This window comes from Rhamphochromis sp. 'chilingali' (assembly GCF_963969265.1).
Source record: "Rhamphochromis sp. 'chilingali' genome assembly, chromosome: 1".
Classification (NCBI taxonomy): Eukaryota; Metazoa; Chordata; class Actinopteri; order Cichliformes; family Cichlidae; genus Rhamphochromis; species Rhamphochromis sp. 'chilingali'.
In genome coordinates, this window is record NC_137929.1 from 28,858,426 (window position 1) to 28,879,560 (window position 21,135).

The 21,135-nt window shown below is 40.2% G+C and overlaps 1 protein-coding gene across 2 annotated transcripts in view; it reads right to left on the minus strand.

Moving 5' to 3' along the window:
• The window catches only part of LOC308402910 (receptor-type tyrosine-protein phosphatase delta-like), a 421,888-nt gene that overhangs the window by 157,299 nt on the left and 243,454 nt on the right, over nt 1-21,135 (minus strand). For both annotated transcript variants that reach the window (XM_080892054.1, XM_080892053.1), the window contains exon 9: nt 7,889-7,926. The gene's annotated coding sequence lies outside the window, so the exon portion shown is untranslated. The remainder of the gene's footprint in view (nt 1-7,888; nt 7,927-21,135) is intronic.

The window sequence follows — 21,135 nt, forward strand, 5'->3', positions numbered from 1 at the left end:
GGGTAGAAAGAAGCCTTCTAAATAAAATCAATAGAAAGCTGCCTCGACTTCTCAAATAGTAGACAGTGAATTACAATCAAGCAAATGAAGCCGGTGGTGGTGGGGGTTTACAACATTTTCCATGAATGCAGAATAAGATACAGAACACACATTTAAGCTGTGAGTCTGATGAAATATCTCATAGGAATTAGAAAAATTAAAACATTTTAAATACTTACTGGTTCAGTTTTTTTTTTTTAATATTTGCAATAACTGTTAGCATCACAGAGTGTAATGTGTTAGCATAAATACATACTCCACCTTTCAAAATGTAGCAACTAACTACTACTATTATTATTATTATTACTACCAGTGTTGGTCAAGTTACTTGAAAAAAGTAATTAGTTACTAATTACTAATTAGCTCTGAAAAAGGTAATCCCATTACTTTACTAATTACTTATTTTCAAAAGTAATTAGTTACTTTATTACTTAGTTACTTTTTAAAAAAAGGATACACAACCTGAATAGGTAATAAAGCAATAGACCTTTCACCCCATTCTATTTTTTCTGCATAATGCATCATATAAAATGTAATCATTAGTTTTAAATTAGTTTTAATCTTTTAACTTTATGCACGTTGCATCAAGCAAAAATTAAATTATATGCAACATTCTCTGACTGGAAGAAATTTGTTTAACATTTAAACCTATTTTCAGCATATTCCAGCACATAAAATAAAATAAGTTTGTGTTTACACTCACTCTTTCAAATAGATGCAAGTAAAACGCAGCAAAAGATAAATACAATCAAAGATTCTGCGGCACTAAGTCCTGTCGCTCTTAAATCTATTGTCATCTGTTTAGCAGAAGTGGGGCCGGGGGAGGTTTGCCCGGTGCCGCAGAGGTCATTCCCGTGCTTGCTCAGATTTGAAGCTTAATTTTTCACTGCAGAAGGAAGTTTTCTTCCCACGCAGAGTGTACAGCGGACGCTAATGTTTTTGTCACTTTTTACAGAATCAAACTCAAAGTAATGTGAATACTTCCAAGCTTTAAACGCTGCATGGTCGTACTCTCTCCCGCGCTCCATATTATCCACTGTTGATCCACACATGTCTGTTGCTGCCACGGAGGTCGTAATGACGTGCGTTACTAAAATCACGGTTTAGTAACACAGTAACGCAGCATGTTTAAGGGAAAGTAACAGTAATCTAAATCCTTTTTTGCAATAGTAACTCGTTACTTGAAAACAATAGTAATCGGATTACGCGTTACTTCCCATCTCCGATTACTACTACTACACTAAAAAACCACTACTGTAAAAATACTGGGAATTGTAAACAGTAAAAGACACTTCTTTGTGAATACAGTGCACAGTAATGTAAATTCTGATGTCTTTGAGGAAATAATACTGACGCCAAGCTACTATAAATTTTTATGGGATAATGAATTAAGAGTGATCAGCTGTTATCGCGTCATAGTTCAACATGAACTATGACGCGATAACAGACATGAAAACAAACTTAACGTGTATTGTGCATGAGCAAAGACGTGCACATGCATTTTTACAATAATAAACCATTTATGAAAATTACAGCAGGAACAGCAAAACAACGCGGCAAACAAATAACTGACAGTAGAAACTGTTGTTGCAGTGGGCAGACTGAAAAGAAAATACTGTTAAAATGTAGCAAATGCATCTGCCTGTACTTTCCTGCAATTTAAAAGGGAAACTTCTTACTTTGTACCCTAAGTGCTTTTTGCTGTTGTTCAGTGTTAAGGATCAAAGACACCTGTCTACGACTAACACAAAGAGGGAGCAAGAAGCATAATTTGTCATTTGCCATAGACACCTGAATAAAAAGGCATATTTTGGTTTGCCATGTTTTTTTTTTTTTTTGCTAAATAGTGAATTTAAAATGTACTTCTAAATGTTTCTTTCAGACATGTTTGCTTTTTCCTTCCTCTGGAGTGAGCCCAGCCTGGCAGCGTGGAGCTTTATCTCAGTCAGCCATATTTGTTAGTTTGAAAGCATTCCTAATTTACCCCGAATACAGAGAAAATTAGTCCTACTTAAGATAGTCGGCAACAAGAAAGCTTTGTGCAAACACTGGACTTTGATGTGTATCTGTAGTCTGAATAAGCCACAAGCCTGCCTTGTGATGATGGTTAATGGAAAAGTATAAAGGTCTAGAGTAATACCAATGCAATCTTTTTTTTTTTTTACATGACATTTGTGCTAAACAATAATATCAGTATAGCTACGCATGAATTCCAGGTGCTTTAAACCCAGATTTGTTCAATAAGAATACACACGTGCCGCAATGCACCAAAACTAATTCGTTTAAGTGCATTTACTTCTTCATCACCTAACACAGTTATCCGAGTAATTCATTTCAGTTAACCAGAGCAGAGAGTAAAAATCTGTATGTTCTCTCACCTTGGAAGTTTAAGGTTCACCTCGAGGGACGCTGCTTTTTTCCCCTCTCTTTCCGTCTGTAAAGCTAATATAGCGTGATGAAGGAACAGAAGCACGTGGATTGTAATTTTGCATAGGTGCCATGTGTTACAGCTTCAGGAGCATTCCTTAAAATGGCTCTGGGCATGCACCTGCACCCCATGTTCCACATTTATAAATCTACATCTTAAAATGACTTGTAGGTTTAAAGCAACAATCCCACACTAACTACACAAAGTGCAAAGTGAATTTTTGCAACAGGAAAAAAAACAAAAACAAACCCAAACCCATTATGGAACTGTGTAATCTTCACTTCCTGAAAATGTGTCTAATCATCAATTTGCGAACAGTGTCCTTAACTGCTGCCAACATCATATGGGGGAAAGTGGGGTCAGGAATTAATGGTGGGAAAAAAAGAGCCAAAGAGGGAGCACACAGAGCAGAGCAGTTACAGATGAGTGCAGGTATGAAGACAGCTGTGGCAGGGGAAAGAGGCTACACAGAGAGTGGACTGGATGTATGGGGAAAATTGGATAGGGAAACAACAGAGGGAGGGGAGAGGCAGGCGAGAAGAGATAGGAAGGGTAGAGTGGCAGGAGAATGAAACAGGGCAGAAAGAAGGGAAATGAAGGAGGGGGATGAAGGAGAAAGGGAAAATTGGAGAAAAGGCAATGGAAGGGAGTGAAGGAAAAGCTTTTCCTCCCAGCCGTATACTGTATCCTCAAAGCAGCTTTCATCCACCCCTCACATCATTAGCCTAGGTTGAGAAACCACTCTGCAAACTCCACGCATAGACACATGCCCAAAAAAAATGGCCTTTGACTGTAATCACCAGTCTACCTTTTGGCATCATGCAATATCATTTTTTTATGCATTTCATTGCTACTGGGATCTACTTAAAAAGGAAAATGAAAAGCCCCAAAACGTTTCCTCTAATTATAGACAAAGTGAGCTTCATGAGCCAGCTGAATACTGAAGCCTTTCTAGCTTGTAGGACTTGGCTAGAATTGAATGATTTGTTTTTCTTTTGTTCAGCTGGAAATCAAAGGGGCACTTGCACAGGTATATTAGTACAGACAGGCGCAGACACAAGAAAGACAAACATGAGCATATATTAGCAAATGTTCATACAGATAAATTCTATTTTCTGAACTGACAACACAATACACTCGCCAGCCACAATATTAGACCGCCCTAGTGCTGGTTTTGCTTTCAAAGCTCGTTTAATTATTTGGGAGACAGATTCAACAAGGTGCTGGAAACATTCCTCAGAGATTTTTTGGTCCATATTAACATGATAGCATCACACATTTGCTGCAGATTTATTGGCCGTATATCCATGATGTGAATCTCCTGTGCCACTACATCCCAAAATGCTCTATTTGGATTGAGATCTTGTGACTGCGGAGGCCGTTTGAGAACAGTCGCTGTCATGTTCAAGAAACCACTTTGAGATTATTAGAGCTTTGTGAAATGGCACATTGTCCAGCTGGAAGTAGTGATCATAAAGGCAAGAACACGGTCAGCAACGATAATCAGGTCGGCTGTAGAATTTAAACACTGCTCAAGTGGTACTAAAAAGGGGGCCAAAGTGTGCCAAGCAAATATCCCCAACATCATTACACCACCACCACCAGCCTGAACTGTTGCCACAAGGCAAGATGGATCCAAGCTTTCACGTTGTTTACATCAAATTCTGATCCTACCATCCAACTGTTGTAGCAGAAACTCTGGAAAAACGTTGCCTGATCTGAGGAGTCAATCTTTTATTGTCCAGTTAAGGTAAGCCTGTGCAAATTTGATCCTCGGCTCCTTATCTTAGATGACATGAGTGGCTACCTGGTGTGGTCTTCTGTGATGGCAGATTCAACACCAAGTTGGCTTTATTGCCGAACAGCAAAACTCTTATTACTCACTCCAGACAACAACTCTGTAGCGCCCCACCTTCAGGAACTATTTCCTGTTTTAGCCCTTTCAACATAAGAGTATGTTGCTCTATAGGATTCCATCACAAGATGCTCTTCTGCATACCGTGGTTGCAACACGTATTTATTTCTACATCATCATCAAGACACTTTTTTAAAACCCTAGAGATGTTTGTGAAACACTCAGACTACCCCATCTGGCACCAACATCCATGGCACATTCAAAGTCACTTAAATCACCTTACATCTCTCATTCTCATGCTCAGTTTGAACTTCAGCAGGTTATCTAGACCAGGGGTGTCCAACTCCAGGCCTCAAAGGCCAATGTCCTTTTAGATCGCACCCTGGGTCAACACACCTGAATCAAATGATTAATTTATTACCAGGCCTCTGGAGAACTTCAAGACATGTTGAGGAGATCATTTAGCCATTTAAATCAGCTGTGTTGGATCAAAAACACATCTATACCCTGCAGGACACCGGTCCTTGAGGCCTCGAGTTGGACACCCCTGATCTAAACCATGGCCACATGTCTAAATACACTGAGTTGCTAACATGTGACTGTTTGATTAGATATTTGCACTGACAAGCTGTTGAACAGGTGTACCTAAAAATGTGGCCAGGACTTATATAAGGCAAAACAAACCTTTACTAGATACATTAAGCATGCTCATGCACTGTGATGCCTGTGTAAAGGCACACAACCTGAATAAACTCTCGGAGCAGAGAGGAGACAAAGGAATTAAAGCGAGGCTGACTAACAGAGTATGACATGTCCAAAGCCTATCACTAATTATGCCCCCACTGCTACAAACTGCTCCCTTACTATGATCCAGTGAAACACGACACAGCAACAAAGGGCTCCAGTAATTACTGCTAAAGTATCCTATAAGTGAAGTGTGTGCTTTTTTCCCTGCATGTTATAAAAGAGTTTGAGATCCTAGTGGCATTAAGTTTCAAACTTTAAGATTTAAACTAAGGCTGATTTCAGTATTGTTTTTTTTGTTTATTAACTATTGTAAGTATGGATGCATATTAAATGTAGAGTTTGTGTAATATAGTGGGAAAAATCCCTTTAAACATTATTTGATTGAGATAAATAAAAATACAGTACTTTCTGACAATGCTTGATTACTTCATTACTGTGTATTGTTACAGAGAAAATAAAAAATGATCTCATCTTACTGTTTATCCTCAAGGATGGAAAACTCTTGTATTAAACTGCATTAGGTCATCTTAATGGCTCGCAGACCTACAGTGCATTTCCCTGTTTGGGCTAGATGCTTTGATTACGTTCAGCCTAATCAGTTCAAACTTTTATGGATGCTGTATTTGCTTGCAGGTAATTCATGTTAACATCGTGTTTAACCTCTATCTGGTAATTTCACCAGTGGCAATTGAGAGCAATCTCTATCTAAAAATATTTTTACCTCGGCACACTGGACAGATCTGTGGAGTCTCCGATCTTTGTTCCAACCCGACTTTGTGATTTAAGCTTGAAACATAACCTTTCACACTGCGAGTCACAATAATGCTTGCTGCCTGGATAAGTAGTGCTTGAATAAGATGAATCACCCCTCAAACTTTGCTTCCAAGGGGCCAGACTTTCTGAAGGTAAGTATTTTTGCGCCAACAACTCAATTTGCAAAGAGCTATTAACTGAAAACTTGGGCTATCTCGACATGGTGTATGTTGTGTCTTTTGAGGAAACTGGAAACTGTCCGATCAGTCGTGGATTGGCCTCCTCTAAGTCCAGACCTCAACAGTGTGGGATCATCTTCAAGTCAAGTCAAAGTTTATTTCTATAGCACATTTAAAAGACTGGCGTACATCAAAGTGCTTCACAATAAAACCGCAATACGGTATAATAATAGTACAATTATAATTAAAATTACATTTACATGGTGTAGTGTAGGCCGAATGAAAGTCAAACTAATTTGCTTCAAAAGCTAAGTTGAACAGGTATTTTTTAAGTGTGATTTGAAAGACTGAATTGATTCCGATGTCGACTGGGAGATTATTCCAGAGTGGAAGCAATGGCCAAAGCACGGTCACCTCTGGTTTTTAAACCAGACCTTCGTTGGATTAGGAGCAGTTGGCTGGAGGATCTCAGTGCTATCGTTGGGTTGCACAGATCAAGGAGATCAGTTAAGTAGCTAGGGGCCAGATTACTTAGAATTTTAAAAGTGAGCAGAAGGATTTTGAAATCAATGCGATATTTGACAGGAAGCTAGTGTAAGTTAGTGGGGACAGGGGTGATGTGCTTATGCCTTCTGGTGCCAGTTAAGAGACGTGCTGCTGCATTTTGGACTAATTGCAGAGAGAGTTGCAATAGTCCAGTCTAGAAGTGATGAAGGCACGGATACGTTTTTCGAGTTCTTATGTGGCAAATAGGCTTAAATAGGGCTTAGCAGAAAACAGAAAAGGCAGACAGCATCCAAAGAAGAGCTTTGAAAGTCTTTCAAGAAGCCCGGAGAACTATTCCTGAAGGCTACCAAAGGATATTAGAAGAAAGCTTGAGTAAGAGAGGTGGTCAAACCAAATAGTGACTTTCAAGCTCGTTAGAATAGCACAAACTCTGCTTTTGCCTTATATACTGTATTACCATTTCACCGATTGCACCTATTTCTCATTTTGATAGCCGAATAAAAAGAAATGAGGGGTGGCTCAAGACTTGTGCACAGTACTGCATGTATTTTCCATACTGTATTTTAGTGGAACATATCTATTCATCGTGCCTTTCATGGATGAAGAGGTTGTTTAACGATTGTGCCACTCTTCTTGCAGCCACCCAAAAATCCTTCATTTAATGAAATCTTCGGCATTCTCTCATCAAGCAGCAGAATGTAATACATCATTCTCCGAGTCTTTCCCATCTATTGAACTAACCAAGCCCTAGAATCTCATCCGGGCGAGCCAGAGCAAATGAATAGAGCATTTCAATTAGGAAATATTCGCTCCTTCTTTTTAATGCAGCGCAGCTATGTGGTTGAGGTTAATAAGAGAAGTGTATTTTTACCTGTGCACAGTGCACTCACTGAGTCTTGTCAACATATCAAAGCATGCACACAATGCAAAGACAAGCACTTCTAGTTCTTTTTGCAAACAAAACAGAAAATGCCCACATAGATTTGTCATTATCGAACGACCCACATGCCCACTTAGATTTCTGCCACTCCACATGTCTTCCCACAATGCAATATTGCACGGGTAGCAGAGAAGACGGGCGAGGCGTGCCATTTATCTCTGCCAGACGTGGTTAAAAACAAGTTTTTAATGTTTTTTTGTTGGCTGGGCAGGATTTGCGATTGCATAAGCGGCACCCTGATTTTTCAAACCACGCTAATTAAACAGCGGGGAGAAAAGAGCGAGAGGCCTTTTGCTCTCTAACCTCTGTGCTTCCACTGAAACCAACGTTAGCACAGTTCTAGGAATGAGCAGAGAAGGAAACTGAATTTAAAATGAAATGAGCCTATTTTTGTTATTTATTCAATGAGTCTTGCATGTGAATGGACTTTAGCAGCTTACCTTTCAGCACTCAAGCAAACTTCCAAAGAGTTCAAGAGCTGCAGGACAACAACACAACAAGGAAAAGCATGTTAGATTACGGTATGTTCATGTCATCATGAAAGCAATTATGATAAAAAACAAAGGTTAATGTCATTTTGGGAGAAGTTTCAAGAAAGGGAACTGGTGAAGACAGCAGGTCTTGTTGTCGGGGAAATAATTTTAATCAGAGCTACGGCAACGCAATGATGTGCAGCCTTGAGCTGAACTAATTCAGTCCTGCCATTGCTTTTATAGTGTAAAGGGCAAACATTTATTACACACTGATTACATTTGGCAGGCATATGTGTCTGACACTTAAACCCTTGTAATTTTCCACGCCGTTACAAAAACCCCTTCTTCACCGCCGATATTCAATCACGGCGTGAATGCGGTATATTTCCCATGGAGCCACCAAAAAAAAAAGAGTCACGAGGACAAGAGAAGAGGAAGGAGAGTGAGGAGGGGTGCTGAGCAGCTTTTTAGTTTAGTACTAATTAAATGTGGGAGGTGCTCAAAAGGTCAGGGATCGACCAAAGAAAGAAAAATAACACTTAAAAAAAAAAAAGAAATTGGGATGTGTCATGGCTGACGGTGTGCACGAGGCGCTCAAGGTCTTGTAGATTATTACCAAGCTCACTTTCAAAAAGAGGGAACTGGGGGAGATGGGAGAGAAAATTAGTGGTGTGACTGATAAACAGCATATCTCCATGCTCTGTTCCCCCTTCCACCCCTCCTCTCTTTTTTTTTCCAGCTGAGAGATAAAATTCCAGCTTGGCAATGGTTGCCAGCACAATTGATTCTGGCAAAGGGATACGACTGCAGAGCATGAGGGCTAAGTGTTTGAATAGCTGCTGTCAAATGCTGAAGGGGAATTTATTTCTAGTTTATATGCGAGCTATATCATGGAGTTACTGAGACTAAATGGCTACAGTTTGATGTACAGCACGCTGCCATTTCTCTGGTGTGTAATCATGGCGCTGTGCTCGGGCTTATGGGTGCCGTGCCTGGATTCAGTGAATGGACTGAAAGCAGGCAGTCGTTTTCTGGGACATGACAAATCCTTTACATTTCCAAACACAAAATCATCTGCAAACCATTGTTGTAATTACTATGAACTTAATACTGAGCTACATGTGTAAAAGCTGACATCCCTAAAAAAGCCCGCCAACTATTTCATGTTAATCTCTCTTCAACATGGCTCTCAGCATCAGTCATATCTTTCAGTAGGGGGAAAAAAATCTGTTGCAAGCATAATTTGGGGTGAAGCAAACGATGCACGAGCAAATCAAAACAGATTTAGGACAGGGAAAAATCTGTAGTCCCATTGTGTCTGATCCATCCCTCACCTAAAAATGTTTCCTGACCCGTGGGGGATACAGAAAATGATTAATAGGTACACTCCAGCAATCAGCAGGCAATAAGAGAGCCACCTGTCAGAGGTTCTGCTGCCCTTTTTAGATTTATGGCTAATTCGGTCCACGAATGCAGCCACTCAGGTAGCCTCCTATCAGAGCCTTATAGAAGGAAATGTGTGGGTTTGCAGAACATTGTGAGAGTGTGAGGAAATACGTGAAATAAATCAGAACTGGAATGCGTTTAGCATATGGAAAACTGGGAATGATGAAGGATGCAAAGTTCCCTCATTAAAACAGAGGCCAGTTAGTGCAGAGTCTGTTTGAAGAGAGTGTAATCAAGGTTATCTTCTTACAACTACAATTTACAGATGTCCATTGAATGCGTCAATGAGAGGATAGTTGTAAAGATGCACTGACTGAAGTGTGCTCTGCATTTTGGAGAACTGCAAATCCAAAATATATCTTTGATATGTAAGTGAGATCCACTTTGAGTTCTAGAGTACTAAAGTGATTAAATTTTGTCAAAATAAGAACCTTTTGACAGCGCGAAATTTTTTTACAGTGAAGTGTAAAATTCTTGAGTCACACCCATTTTTTTATAGTGTGCTAGGAAAACAGAAGTCAGATGCAAGAACTGATTGACAAATATGCAAACATACATATATAATAGAGTATATAAGGCAAAAACACTGTCCCATTTTAACAAGCTTGAAAGTCAATATTTGGAGTTATTTAAGAAGTCTGAACTCACTTAGGTAAGCTTATCTGCTTTAGAGTCACTTTGTTGGTGCAAAAATACAATCATGTCTGTCAAACACAGTTATCTTTGGCATTGTTCATAAATTTAACTAAAGAAACTGGATCGAATGATGTATTTCTGGAGCAGGTTGCTTGTGCACACTATTATATATCACTTTATAATCCTTTTTGAAGGTGTAAGTCTGACTTTTGGGGTTAAAGGTACAATAAGGGTTACATTGCAGAAAATACAGAATATTTACTTCAAGTTTTCGTTGTCTGTTGTGATATAAAATATAAGAAGCCCTTATCGAAATTACATTAACTCTGCACTGCACTTGCTTAAGTCCAGCTATACTTCTGCAAAGGTTAAGCAGTATTTAAATACACACTGATAGAGAGAGCTGACAGCCATAAAGAGGTTTTGGGAATTACTAACAAAACTAATAGTCTTTGCAAAGGTAGATATTACTGCTCGTCATTCTACAATAGACCTTAAGAAGTATATGTGGGAGAACTATTTAGTTAGTATTTAGTATTTAAATAGCTTCCTTCTTGTTGTGCACTCAGTACAATTCTTAAACACTCCACAGAGGTCTCTAAAGCGTCTAAGCTGTCTAATACCGGTTGTATTTATTTAGCTGCTGTATGGCAGCACTTTGACAGATTCTCGATGATGTCTTAAATATCCCCTAATAGTGAAACTAGGGGAGACAGACATGATGACCTTCTTAAAACACCATCTGTTGCACAGCACAGCCACAGCAAGGCGAGATTAGCCAGTGAGATTGAAAGACTCCCATTACATGACACCTGCTCTCCCACTGCACTGTAAATGGCAAAAGACAGTGCTTTCACTTCACTTCATTTCAGATACCATTGTGTGTTCACAATGATTTCATTCTGAAGCCAGTGGAAACATGTCGAAGCTTTTGTAATTAATGGAATTGTAAGACTTGATGGGCACAAAAGCTAATGCGAGCCGCTCTGAAAAGGAAAATGAGAGCACTGTCCTTTGACATTTTCCATTTGTATCTCTGGCAGGTGATTAAGCTCTGAAAGAAAGTGATATTATCCTGCTGTGTGTAAACAGCCTGGGAATATTACACTTGATGAACAGAGATGATGTGCAGCCTACCTAAATTACCTTAGTGCTCCATTTATTCCAGCAACATCACCTCACACCATTATTTCACGGCCTTTGGTTTATACTGCCATTTTTTTTTGCCCAGGATTTGAGATCTTTTTTCTTTTTTGTGTAAATCTCAGTGTCAGGGTCACTATCCTCTGAGCTCCACACTCCCTCTACCCTCTTCTCCCTGACCCCCACCTCCCTTTCCTTGGAAATTCTCCGTCCATTGCCCTCCTGACAGCCACCCATCAACCCGGGTGCAATTTAAAAAGCCCTTCAACAGCTGCCATTCCAAAGGAGCGGCTATCAGTCCAGCTGCCAAAGCCCAGACAGGGACTCGGCATCAGCGAGCAACTTTGAACGTCAGGTCGGTATCCCCCCACCCGCCAATTCCAAATGGACTGAAGGTGAAAGACTCTATTTCTCAAAGATTGCTTCAGCGGAAGACAGACGGACTTCCTGACATGGCACAGCAAACATCAGGCATGCATAGCGTTTTTGTGTGGAGACAAATAGGTTGACGTCATTTAGGCTGATGTGTACGATTTTGAAATATCAGCATAAAATAGTCAGTGAGTTACGTTTGGAAACATTATGATACTTTGAGAAAAAAATCCTCTTGGGAGAATTCCATGAAGGGGGATGTTTATGTTTCCATAGATATATCACTTTCCTCAATGTCAGGCTCAAGCAGTTTGTGTGTGTGTTTGTGCCTGCCTGCCTTCCTGCATCCTGCATGCAAACACCGCATACGTAGCTTGTCTAAATGTGCATGTTGCCGGAAACTATCAAGCGAAAACATCTCAGGCAAGAGGCTGGGCAGCCTGCTGTTGTGCACTTCTCTCCACCATATGTCTTTGTCAGAAATATTTGCTGTGCACCGAATGAGGGATGAAATCAATCCAAACGCTATTTTTTCCCCAGTTGCGCCTTCTTGAAGGTGGCAAAAATTGTACTGATACTTGCCAGATAAGCCAAAATTGTCAAATGTAACAACTGGCCGCCGGTGACACTCACAAACAGACCATCTGGTCTCGGGTGTCCAATAGTCGTTTAGGGAAAAAAAATGGAATGGCTGAATCCTTTTTTTTCTATCACAATTAGCAACTGGGAGGAACGGATGGGAAAATGACTCTGCTGCTGTTATGGACCACTCAAAGATGAATGCTATGTGCCAGTTGGGAAATATGTTAAGGTGCTCCATAGGCACAAGTGGAGTGAAAAATGTCTCTTAGAATTACTGAACAGATGCACTCGCTGGCCTTCATTTTCCTAACTCGCACCCACTCAGCTGGACTTCTGCTCGGCTCTACGCTGCCTGAAGATAAAATCAACGGCGCAGCAAGATTGTGTCAGACACAAATATGGTCAAAGTGAAAACTTTTAAAATGTATTTTTAAGGTGAGTTTTTTTAAATGGGTTAATGTGCACAATCCTGAGCCACCAAGAGTGTTTTCTTGGACGCTGGTATGTAGTAAATGGACTGGTTCTTATATAGGGCACTTTTCTACTCAAGTACTCAAAGCGTTTCATTCAAAATACCGGATTTCCCATTTACCAAAACATTTTCTTCTATTTCTGACCGCTTTCCGTCTAACATTCACATTCAGATAAATGTTAGAAGCATTGGAGATCAATATCTTTCCCAACGACACTTTTGCATGCAGGCTGGAGCAGTCAGGGATCAAACCATCAACCTTCTGATTAGCAGATGACCTGGTCTACCTACTGAGCAACAACCACCTTTTGATCAGCTGCTTTTCCACAAAGTTTTCGCCAAGTTATTGTAATTGATAAGTGTAAGAGAAATGTCTTAATTATTCATTTATTTATTTGATGCCAAGCCAGTTAACACTGACCTATGAATCATTCAAGCTTAAAGTACTTAACTCAAGGGCTGGACCGGTCTTTTTATACGCATAATGCCCAACTTAGCAAAGAACCAATTTCAGATGGTATCATTAGGAAAACATCTCTTCTTTTTAGGCTGAATCAAAATGGCAAGACTTTTGCACAGTATCGTGTCGCATATCTGCTTTCCATTTCAATAATGGTCTTATACAAATATCTAGCTGGTGCTGATGCTGAATCCATTTTGCATTTTAGCTGAAACACATAAGTCCTGTATGTAGCTGGAGGAGCGAAGTTATTTCCAATCACTGTTTCTGGACCAGCTTCAACCATTGTGTTGGGGACTCTTGCTGTCCGCCAAAGCTTTTAGTTCATTGTGTAGCAGCATCACTTTTGCCCATAGCCACGAGACTGCATGAACAAAAGCGCCAGTTGGCTGGGTCACACTGCGATGCACCTGGGGGATGTATGCATGTTTTGCATGGACTGTGGAGGGTAATCGCTGGGTCCATTAACATGAGAGGGAGCTGCAGCTTCCAAGCTGGAAAAAAAAAATGCCCCAAGCGAGCTGACATTATGAGGAGGCATCTTCCCCCGATCCCTTTCACTGCAAAGAAAGTTAATGGAGTTGAAGTGGGTCGTCTAGAGTTAAATTGAATCTCCTGCCAATGCAAAGGCTTTGATGTGGCAAAGATTAAGGAGTTGTTGTAATTTTGAGTTCAAACCCGGAGTACCAGCATCCACTGAGAGCAACCTATTTAAACCTTTCTTAGTCTATCAAGGGCTGGTAAAATACAGCTACTCTTCAGCATATATTAATGTAGAGGATACACGTTGCATATTCATGTTGTACACAGACTGTGGCAATATTGAGCTATTAATCTATAGATGTTAAACAGGACAAGCACAAACACACTAACTGATGCTACAGTGAAGCTGAGTGAAACTTCCACATGAAAAGCAAGATTTTAGTTAAAAGCAACACAAGTGATAGGTTTTTAGTGAAAGTTTGTACATCCAGTACGTAGGTTTGCTTTCCTTTTTGATGAATGGTTTTGAGTGCAAAGAAGGTCGTGTGTCTTTTTTTGTCAGTGTTCTGCTTCTCTATAGCCAACAAGTGTAGAAAAAAAGTCACGGGTTTGTGGTTCTATACATCAGTTAATGGCAGAAGTGTCCTTCCCATGCCCTTCTGTAATAGCCAAGCATCATTAGCGAGGGGGTCAAGAGGGGGGGCAGCCATCCATATGTTTCAATAATTACCCTGCTCTTCTGTCAAAGCGCACACTGTGCTTACGTCAGTGTTAGAGACAAAATCAAATTGGAGAAAAAAATATTTTGTTTTATTTTTTTTAGCTGTAAGAAGATTTAAGTTGGAGGTGAAAGGTGAAGATGCTACATTTTTGTCACGTGGGACAGGCAGCCGGTCACGCCTCAGCCTCGGTTCCAGCAGCAGCAGTTTCAGCACTGTGAGTGACACATTATTTCTCTGTAACCTCCACCCCTCCCACCCTAACGCTCCCCAAATCATAACCCCACCCCAATCTATTTTCTGCCTGGCTAGTCTTATGAAACTGCATATATTCTGTCAGATTACTCCCATCAAATTCCCATACTGTTTAGTTCTCGGCTGTTTGAGGAGCAGATTTGGATGTTAGGGCCAAAACAACGCAGGATATGTGAGCTGATCAGAGACATGCTACACCCTTGAGATTTCGAAGGGGACCTTTGTTTTTAAAATATTAAATGCATGGTTTTCTGATCCTGTGATGTGGCGAATATATTTGGAATAGTGCTTAAAGCCTCAGTGGCACATTATTATGTCTGAATCATATTAGAATTGTAATGCACACTTTATTTTTATGCAGTATTAGTTTACAGTACGTAGTAACACTATAGTAAGAGTGACAAATATGTACGTGCAAGTTCAACTAAATCTTTCTTAAAACTCTCCTCATTCATATTTGCAGTTTCTTTGAAAATGCATTTTATTTTGAAAGGTAAACGATCAATGTCAGTAAAACCAATGAGCAAATTAAAATGACCTTTAGTTTCATAATTTGCTTGACTGGACTAATTACTTGTAATGTCCATTAATATGATCTCATTATGATTTTTTTCCTTCTAATAAGCATCCTATATAAGAAAAAGAAGTGCATTGAGTATAACCAAATGCACAAAAGATCACTGCAAAAATTTCATTTGCCGGGAAATTACCTTAATGTCTGTATTCTGAGCCTGAGCTGGTGTTACGCATAAAAATGGCTGCATAAGAGATAATCGCTAATAAAAATGCACATGAATGGAAGGGTGTACCGGGGCAGAACTAACGGGGTAAAACTAGTTTTATCTGCAAGAAATCACCTTGCGTGAGGCCCCTGCTGCAACTGAGCCAGATGGATGGGAAAAAAATATGAAAAACTTTAAATGAGTTATTTGTTTTAAATATAAATAATATGGTCCCAAAATGTTGTAAGGAAACACAGGGTATGCCCTAAACTGGCTGCCAGGCTATTGCGGGGGTAACACAGAGGCACAGACTGTCACGGCCGGGATGGCTAATGTGTCTGAGGTGTGGACTCAAAAGCAGACACAGGAGAGAGAAAACTAAGGTGTAATAAAAAGCAAGCCATTTATTAGGCTGATAGCAAAAACAAGGCAAGGCGAACTGGGGACAAACGAAAACATTAAAACTAAGACATGAACATGGCCTGAACAAGAACATGAAAACCATGACGTGAGACAATCAGAAGCATAAAATTTGTGACATGAAGAGCCGAGAATCACAGAACAGGTAGCAAAACAAACAAACGACCCAACACTAAACAAAGGGAGACAGAGGACTTAAATACACAGAAGAGTAATGAGGGAAGTGGAAACACCTGGGAAACACAACTGACACAAATAAACCTGACACCATGGAGGAAGCGAAACTAAACACACTGAACATGGAAACACAAGACTTTCAAAATAAAACAGGACACATGGAGAGAGAGAGGCATGACAACAAAAGGACGTGGAACACGCAGACATGAAATACACAAAAGATTTGGGGGAATGGAAAGGAACACAAGGAGAGGAACATTGGAACAGATAAGGGGGACAAGGCACGGGCATAACTAAAAGTATACACATAGGACAAGACAGACTTAGACAGGAAAATGACACATAAACAAGGCAGCATGGAAGATAATATTAACTAGACTAAACCCTAACTAAATATTAACACCAGAACTGAACATTATCCACAATGCATAAGAAATCAAAATGACCACTGCAACACCATGCTACCCTAAGAGGAATGCCAATAATATTATAGTAGGATAAGCTACTTTGGATTAACTTGATCCAAATATATTCCTTAACTGTGATGTCACATAACTTGAAAAGCTGCTGTAGCTCTAAACAAAAAAAGAAAAAAGGGGGGGCACAGACCTTTTGCGCTATTGCATTTTTGAAATCTTACACTAAAATAAGCCTCACTGTCCAGTAATGCTGATAACTCTGGACCTTTAAAAAAAACCCAGTGGAGCATAAAAGTGAAAATGGCAAATGCATCTGCTCACCAAGTCAGCATTCTTCCCATTGTCTATGGATTAGCTACAGTGCTTGAAGCCGCGTGACTCCACTGCCCTTTGCTACTGCAGCGTCATGTGACTGGCTTTAACGCAGTGGTGTTAAAACCAACTGCATCAGCTTAATGGCCATTCAATAATGTGAATTTGAATGAGACTTCCTTCTGCAGTGATTAATGCCGATTAATGCATTTGCTAGCGTGGCGCCGATTGACCATTAAAACAATTTATTGATGTGTTTTGATTTAGGCTTCACCGGGTATCAAAAGGAAGCAAGAGATAAGAAGTTTTGATCATGCAGAGAATCGAATTTTTTTTATTGTTAGCGTGCCTCGCTGCTGATTAAGTGAAGGGAATTAAATCAATTACTCTGGAATTCAAAGTGCTGTATCGCTCAGATCTTTTTAATATTGTTATCCCGTTACTCATCTGCCCTGTCAAAAGTTAAAACAGTGTTTAAACAGGGACATTTACTCTAAACTCGAGCCAATTAATTTCTGATTCAAGGAGATTTGCCTTGAAGAGTTTGCGAAATGTAATCCTTAAAAGCATTTTTGCATGTCTTTACCAGAATGCGCTGATTTCTTCCTCTCTTAATCTTGCAGTCAGGAATAAAGTCACTAGTTATCATCATCACCATCGTCGTCTTACATTTTGCTGTCACTCCAAAAGGAAGAAAAAAAAGTGAAAAAAGATAACTTTAAAACAAGATATAGAATGAATGATGCAGGGTACGTGGAATGCATCTGTTTACCCTACACAACTTGCCTCTTGATGCATTCATTCAATCCCCGTCCCAACTACTCTCCCATGAATGAAAATCTCCTAACAGCACGCCACAAAAGAACTTGCTAAGCCATTTGGATCAAGAATCTCCCCAGGCAAATCAGCAATTAGAGCCTAAGCTGCCTTGTAAAATCAATTAGGAGTTGTAGTGTGTGTTACAGGTACAAGAGTGGCTGGCACCTCTCTAAATGGACCAGGAAGAGAGCTTTAAGTCTGCCATGCAAGCAACTGTAATCTGCACCACTTAGTCACCAAATTTCTATGAAATCCTCCTCTCTTTGTGAGTAATGCTTCGTGCTGTTGTTTTGAGTTGCTAGAAACTTTCAAAAGTTTTGACAGCCGAGTTGTATTTCAGAGATAAGGCATACGGCGCTCAGATAAAAGGCTTTCGTTTTGTCTTTAACATTAAGTGAAGTTGTTCACCGCTGTTATTACAACAGGAACACTAGCTTACGTTTGATTTGTGTCGCATCTTGTGGTTTTCTTGTGTGGAAGTTTGCGTCTGTCTGTGATAACGCTGCCACAAATGCTCTCTGCAGAATTCAACTCAAATTTACTAGGTGTGTTGAGGTGCTTTTATATGCATACTGCTGAGTAACTTTGGATATTTCTTCCTAGGTACCCCTACGTGAGAAGTGCTCTTGAAGAAGTACCTGGTTAAATAAATGTTATATTGACTCACTTCAATATCTTGTGATAAAAAAACAGAATTTGTGCAATTCTAACAGCCTTGAAAGTCAATATTTGGTATGACCACCTTAATTCGCAAACACAGCCTGAACTCTCTTAGACAAGCATTCTTGTAATTTCTTGAAGTAGTCTTCAGGAATAGTTCTCCAGGCTTTCTGAAGGACATTCAACGCTATTCTTTGGATGTTGGCTGCCTTTTCTTCTCTAAAGATGATCCCACACTGCTTCAATAATGTTGAGGTCTGGGCTATGGGGAGGCTAATCGATGACTGAGAAGTGTTTCATTGAGTATTTCTCTATCCAGGTACGTTTTTATTGCATTAGCAGTGTGTCTGGGATCATTGCCATCCGTGCAAATGAAGCTGCTGTCATTCAGACTCTTTCTGGATGCGATTGCATGTTGGATAAAAACCCGATGGTACTTTTTGCATTCACAAATCCATCCATTCTTCATTTGTACTCAACTTCTCCAGTTTCCTCAATGAAAACAGTGCACACCATGTCAGGATATTCCAAGTTTTCAGCTAATAGATCTTTGCAAACAAACTTGTAGATGCAAAAATATATATAATGTATTCCTGTCAAGCTGTGTTATCTTTGGAGTATATAAATAAATGAGGGGTGGCTCCAGCTTTTTTCACAGTACTGTATTTTTACCAGCTGGATGTTAATAAGCCCTAAAACCCCAAAATAAGCTACCCTGTAGGGGAACTGAAAAGCTTTTTTGATGAACCGCTCTAGGTATGACTAACCCCCTAACATACACACAGATACTTGATGTGATGTTAAAGCATTGATAACTGGTGCCTTAAGCCATACAATATGATTTTGCTTTGTAAGCACTCAGGTCTGAATCCGAATGAGCCACTTATTCCCTAAATGAAAGCTGCTTCTTCAACTTTCACCATGATAATTAATGAGATCGACATTTTCAATTATCCGTTTCCTGCCTTTGCCGTTTGAGGGAACAGCTGTTAGCGTCGACGGGGTAGGAAGACGGGTGATAGAGAACAAAGAGGGCAGCATCTGGCTTTTTGAAAGATGGCGTATAATTCTTCGACGAGATCTTTGTGTGGCGCACCACCACCAGAGCAGATTTCCACCACGTGTGTCTAATAAAGTGGGACGGTATATACCAGCGCCGGCTGAATTAGGCAGACGTGTGGTTTGTTTATTGTTGCTTCCTGGAACTAATAGATTGTATGGAGACCACAGAAGCTGATAATGTTTGATGCTCTTTTGATGCCATATTTAGGCATTAGTAAAGCACTGCTTACTTCTTTTTACACTTGTGCTGCACAAGCTGCTTTCCTGACGTCCCTCCCTACAGTATGTAGTAACTGAGCGCAAATGGGTCCATTCACAACAGCCTGTCAGAGTTTTTTTTCAATGCCCAACAAAGATTTTCAGTGACAAAATGGGTCATGTAGAGGCATGGGGCCCATTTTAACTTCCACCAAGGTCAGTAGGTCTCTGTTGGCTTATGGCCTATTCAGCTGGGAGCTGCAATTACGCTATGAAACCATGTATCATACTGAGTTAGTCACCAGCTTCAGTTGCTCACTAGTACCATACATCACCCTTGGTTGCACCATGTAGAGTATTTGGAAGGCCACAGTGAGCCCACGGGGGAATCATTAGTTCATATGTAAATATGAGAAAGTGGTGCAGATTTCACCTTGCCTGCACGGATTGAGAGCGTAGGAGCTTGGGAATGACAAACAAGGGTCATGTTGCCCAGACACTACAAACGCCTGTGGTTAGTATTGTTGTTATGATCCTGCATGATAATTGGGGGATGAAAAACTGTGGCGATAAGGCGATCAGCGTGAACACGACCAAAAGTAACCGAAATAAATGGCACAAAAGGCACGAAAGGACTGCCACACTGAAAACGTAAATAAAGTCAAGACATATTTGCATGACTATATTGCTTATCTTGTCTCAATGGAGTTATTCATGTGCTCCCATTAAGGCCTGGCCACATCTTCATGCCGTTTTGCATATGTATAGTTTTTGTGGGAGAAGGCATGCCCCTTCTGCAGCGAAATACTTTCACGCTGAGATCAGTGGAGCGCGTGCAGTTCAGTGAATGTTGTTGTACATTCTCACTTCAGCACATCACAGGAGACGTAACAGCTCATTCTTCCTCACTGGGCCAGACCGAGTCAGAGATGCAAATACGGGCATTCAAGCATGGAACTCCTGACCTCAGTAGGCAAAGCTAAAATTTTAGAACAGCCAGACAGCACTTTTCCTTTCCCCTAAAAGAACTTGAAATATGCATTGGTTGTTTTATTTTTCTCTTTTAATACCATTACAGGAAAAAAAAGGTCTCTCTCGGCTGATTTCCCCCATCCTTGTCCCCACCTTTCTTATAAGATTTAAAAAAAAGAGACATGAGAGAGAGATCAGAATCATTGCGCAGAGTGACAGATTCAGTGTAAATTTCCATGCCAAGATCATATCTGGAACACTGCAGTCATAAGATTTTACAGTCAGCTCAAAACAGAGAAGTCTCTCCATAAAACATGAAAATGAAAACCAGTTCAGAGTCTAACTGTAACATTGGTTTGCACGTGTACAAAGTACAAACCCATTTCATGTTATGGCAGAAAGCAACAACCCCAGGCAGCAAGTCTGAGCTTTTGAGGGAAATGTAAAAAAAAAATATTGAGCCGAAAAATTCAGCATGACAAGAAATACAATGACACCCTTCTTTTAGACTGCATCGCTGTTCTGCCTGTATGTCAGTGTATGCTGCTGTCTACAACAATTACTAGTACACTTGCTGAATTTATATATATACACATGAAATTACCTGAAGATCAACGCTGTGAGAAGAAAATCTTACTTGGCTGCAAAAGCTAAGAGAAGCAAACGCTCCGTCATCGGTCATAAAGCATTTTAAAATAGTCAATAATATTTAGAAACCCTTGTGTCACGCACTTGGGAGGAGTTGGGCTGAGGTTGTGCGGTCAGAGCCGCGAGCCACTCAAGTGGCGAAAAATAATTAGCACAATAATGTGGCGAAAAGGAACTGCAACTTGAGGAAATCAAGTGTTAAGGAACATCTGAGACCGCAACAAGCTGCGCCTATGT